The sequence below is a fragment of the Musa acuminata genome, unplaced genomic scaffold, assembly GCF_036884655.1.
Source record: "Musa acuminata AAA Group cultivar baxijiao unplaced genomic scaffold, Cavendish_Baxijiao_AAA HiC_scaffold_1136, whole genome shotgun sequence".
Lineage (NCBI taxonomy): Eukaryota > Viridiplantae > Streptophyta > Magnoliopsida > Zingiberales > Musaceae > Musa > Musa acuminata.
Genome location: NW_027021348.1, coordinates 6,127,501 through 6,132,500, shown reverse-complemented (window position 1 = coordinate 6,132,500; position 5,000 = coordinate 6,127,501).

The following is a 5,000-nucleotide window of genomic DNA, read 5'->3' as shown; positions in this document are numbered from 1 at the left end:
GGGGCTGCGTTGAGGGCAGTCAGCACACGCGCGACCGTTTGAGGGAAAACGGGCATGGAGATGTAGGGAAAAGAGTCGCTCAGAGGAGCGGGCATCTGAGATTGGCATTCAGAGGAATGGCCAACCCTTCGCGCAAGAGGCACCACGAGAACAGGCAAGCTTGGAAGAATTTGGAGCGCACAAAGGTTGGGATGGCTGAGTTTGAGCTATGGCTCAACGTTGACAACTTTACTTGATGGTGCTCAAGGCAAGCGAGGCGCTTGGCAAAGGACGAGACCATGCAAAGTGGAATGAGTTGCTCAGCGACCGAAAGAGTTGTGCAAAGCTCACAGAGGTGAGGGGAATTGCTAACTCGAAGAATTCGGTACTCATGCATGGGCTTGTATGCGGACGATGGATTGTTCGTGGCCATCCCAAGGCGGTCGAGACTCGGCGCCATGGAGCATTGAAACTTTCTCTTCGACATGCGAAGGATACGTCCGGAGGAGGCTGAAGTGTGCAACGAGTTCAGCATGTTGCTAGGCCTTGAGGGGTGCAGCGGTGGCTGTATTGACGTGGAGGCGCAATCTAGTAAGTGCGTTTGCAAGAGGCAGAACAATGCACAATTTGTTTAGCAGATCGGAGTAGTCCAAGGGGATGGTGGTCTCCGAAACGAAGAGAGATGTTGCTCCAACGGGACAGTTATCCAGGAGGGATAAGTCTCAGCTCTCCAGAGGGAGAATCATGTGAGACGGACTTCACATGTTGAGGAGGAGTACCTCACAAACAACAACTCCACGAAGCTCGATGGACTGAGCAAGCGGCGAGGAGTCGTCGCATGATCTCGCTTGAGAGAATGCATTGGTGGATGCATTGCGAGATCAAGTGGGGGAGCGACCCAAAGCAACTCAAATGGAGGCACACTTGGAGTCGATATGGAGATCGGACTCAAGGGAGGGCTGACCCGTGGAATGGTGGGCGCGAGGGCCACCATCGACTCAATGCAAAAACGAGGAGCGGAGCAACTTGGGTGTAACTTGGCGAAGTACCCAAGCCGCATGAAGGGAGCCAGCATAGAAGTTGGAACATGGAGCAGAGGCACAGCGCTTTCCCTAGACAGAGGTCAAGGACATGAACTCTTGCAGAGGCAGGAGTAGAATCATGCTGTTCCCTGGGTCCTTCATTCTGACAGAGCGGACTCATCTTGCATGGTGCCAAAGACGAAGGGAGCTTCAGGGCACATGCACCTTATCTCGGAGGAGCATTCGATGGAGGAACTAAGGCGACTCAATTTGCGGAGGCGAAGTTGGGTACAGAAGGCCTTAGCACGGGGCAAGAGGACGCAGAGGCGGGTACTCTTGAAGAATATGCCACAGTGTTGCCATTTGAGTTGCTATGAAGAGAGCAGTGCGCAGCGGAGATTGTGCTGGTAGGGGCAGAGGCCCAGGATCCAGGCAATGGTGCACAAATTACAGCGAAGTCGGTGGACTTCGGGAGCTACTAGGCGACGGACTGTCCTAGAGCGGTGCTTCATCTAGGTGTGACCCAAGAGTGGGTGGATGAAGGTCGATTGCCAAAGGAGCGAACAAAATCGAAGGTGGAGGAGACCCTGCGATGTATTGGCAGAGGCCACACATGGAGGGTTCACAATTCGAGTTTATTCCACAAGGATCAGAATGCAATGGAGATGTCACCAGGAGGCGACATGGTGCAGCGGATCGTGGTGGAACAGTTCGTGGCAATGCGACACACACGACATAGTCCCGTGAGGGATGAGATCATATGGAGGTATGATCGGGAGCTACTGGGAGCTGGACTGCTCCAGAGCTCATATTCGCTTAAGGGAGCCCGACAAGTCAGAGGACAAGGTCGAGTAAGCGAACGTTGCTACCAAGGAAGCTAAGGAGAACAGAATCGGTGCAAACCCTACAATGTGATGGCAGAGGCCATGCATGGGAGTTGCAGTCTGTCTTTCCATCGACCAAACAGACTGCTTGGAGAACACAGAGGTGTTGAAGCAGGAGGTCGAAAGGGGCGAGGAAGCGACGACGAGTCCAGAGGGACTTAGCTACCCAAAATCAAGCATCAGTTAGAATGGAGGTGGACTCAGAGGAGTGCCACGGAGACATCTCTACTGATTGTGAAGGAAAGGGATACAGAGGCGAGGCGATGGATAGTAGGGCCATGGGCATGGCAGCGCCATGGTACCGTAGAGGCGGGACTTCCGTGCAAGTCATTGATCCCTTGCTCTCACGGAGGGAGAGCGCTTGGTCGTGAAAGGGGCCGAGGAGGTGGAGCATGCAGAGGCAATCTCCAAGTACCGAGACAAGGCTGAAGGGCAGAGGCCAAGAAACTTTGTAAGACCGGTGTCAACAAGTTTCTCATCAAGATAGCCGTAAGTGAAGGACTTCGGGTCATGCAAGAGTGCACGACCAAGGAACGAAGCAGGCAGTACGCGGTGCTGTACCTTTGCTACTCAGTGGAGTAGGCGGCAGGGTTGATGGAGAAGACGGTACAATCCCAGAGGCGACCTTATCTATCAGAGAATTACTCCAAGTTGGGGTGAAAACTTCCTGCATTCCAGAAGTTCAATGGCATTGAGAAGGTGAATCACAGTTGCTAACTCAACGCAAGGAGTGCAAACACTTCAAGTGCTTCAGAAGTGTGAGCAAAGAGCAGGCGAAGGCCAGTAACCAGCTCGATGCATGAAGTACAACCTCGAGGAGGCGGGCGAAGTCAAGTAACCTTTGCCTTCTCAACTCTTAAGAGAATGGGCGAAACCGAGTACCCCAGTTCTCTTATCTATCCAGCAGAGGAGCTCTGCACAAGTTCAAAGACCCTTCGAAGATAATGGAAGACAATAGTTGCCAAAATCCTCACCAACGGTGATCAGTGCTACTGAGAGTAGATTGTCCGCTTCATTTCCCAACGAAATGCCAATCGAAAGCGGAAGTGATGCGAACCTACTTGGATGTGACAACTAACTGAAAGAAGAGTCAATGAGCAGATTTTGTGGAGGAAGGACCCAAAACTTCAGAAGTTTGCGAGGCGATGCTCGTTAAAGCTCCAACAAGCATCCACCCAGTTCAAGCAGCATGTGGAAATTTTGAGAAACTGGCGCAGTAAGAATGGTCTTTTCCTTCATTTGGTGGATCCGCAGGAATCAACGAGGATCAATACAACTCAGCCAACCCCACACCAGAGTCAGAGTCATTGGCGAGTTGAAGCAGCATGGCGGATCAAAGGTTCGACTACTCAGAAACAGCAGCGGAGAGCAGCTGGGAGCCAGGAGGCGCATTGCAGCTGGAGCGGAAGATTGAAGACTCAGCAAAGGCGAAGAGTTGCAGTGTTCACAAAGGCTTCGACGAGGACGTCGAAGGGATAAGTGGGGGAGAATGTAACGGACAAACTTCTAAACAAGATGTTGGATGTAATGCTTATGTCTGTCCGTTGTCTTTTGGCATGTTCATGCCTTGCACAGAATGTAAAGGGGCGGCCGAAGGCTTAATAGTCCCATTTTAGTTGGGTTGGTGGCCTCTTTAGGCTTGTAAATAAAGGTTGTGTCATGTGGACACGTTTGAGAGCTTTTCGGTCTGTAATGGACCATTTTACCCTTTGTTGTGCCACTATTCAGAGCTTGTAAAGTCTGTTTGTAATTTGCATTGTCTATGAAGTGTTTTTCGGACATGTTTGCTTGTGGATCCCGATTGAGGCGTTCTCTTTAACCCGTTCTCTCTTTTGTTGGTCCTAAGGGACAATGGGAGGCTTCGGGGAGGCTGACCTTTGCGGACGGACGCGCGAGGGTGCCGCACGCCTTAGGCAAAACCAGCTAAGGTCGTGACAGCGCGGTGACCGTCGTGAGCGGAGCAAAATGTCAGCCATCTCAGCACCCTGGAACCCCCCGGGTGGCACAGGGCTGGATGGGGCTTTCGTATAGCAGGGACGGTGCTGCCTCTCGCTTCGCTCGCTGTCCGCCGCTCGCCGCTCGCTCGCGCAGCCAAAAATGGCCAGTTTTGGCCCGTTTTGGCCAGTTTTTGGCCTGTTTTTGCGTTGCGCGGTGACCATCTTGAGCGGAGCAAAATGTCAGCCATCTCAGCACCCTGGAACCCCCCGGGTGGCACAGGGCTGGATGGGGCTTTCGTATAGCAGGGACGGTGATGCCTCTCGCTTCGCTCGCTGTCCGCCGCTCGCTGCTCGCTCGCGCAGCCAAAAATGGCCAGTTTTGGCCCATTTTTGGGCCGTTTTGGCCTGTTTTTGGGCTGTTCTTGCGTCGCGCGGTGACCGTCGTGAGCGGAGCAAAATGTCAGCCATCTCAGCACCCTGGAACCCCCCGGGTGGCACAGGGCTGGATGGGGCTTTCGTATAGCAGGGACGGTGATGCCTCTCGCTTCGCTCGCTGTCCGCCGCTCGCTGCTCGCTCGCGCAGCCAAAAATGGCCAGTTTTGGCCCGTTTTTGGGCCGTTTTGGCCTGTTTTTGGGCTGTTCTTGCGTCGCGCGGTGACCGTCGTGAGCGGAGCAAAATGTCAGCCATCTCAGCACCCTGGAACCCCCCGGGTGGCACAGGGCTGGATGGGGCTTTCGTATAGCAGGGACGGTGCTGCCTCTCGCTTCGCTTGCTGTCCGCCGCTCGCCGCTCGCTCGCGCAGCCAAAAATGGCCAGTTTTGGCCCGTTTTTGGGCCGTTTTGGCCAGTTTTTGGGCTGTTCTTGCGTCGCGCGGTGACCGTCGTGAGCGGAGCAAAATGTCAGCCATCTCAGCACCCTGGAACCCCCCGGGTGGCACAGGGCTGGATGGGGCTTTCGTATAGCAGGGACGGTGCTGCCTCTCGCTTCGCTCGCTGTCCGCCGCTCGCCGCTCGCTCGCGCAGCCAAAAATGGCCAGTTTTGGCCCGTTTTGGCCAGTTTTTGGCCTGTTTTTGGCCTGTTCTTGCGTCGCGTGGTGACCGTCGTGAGCGGAGCAAAATGTCAGCCATCTCAGCACCCTGGAACCCCCCGGGTGGCACAGGGCTGGATGGGGCTTTCG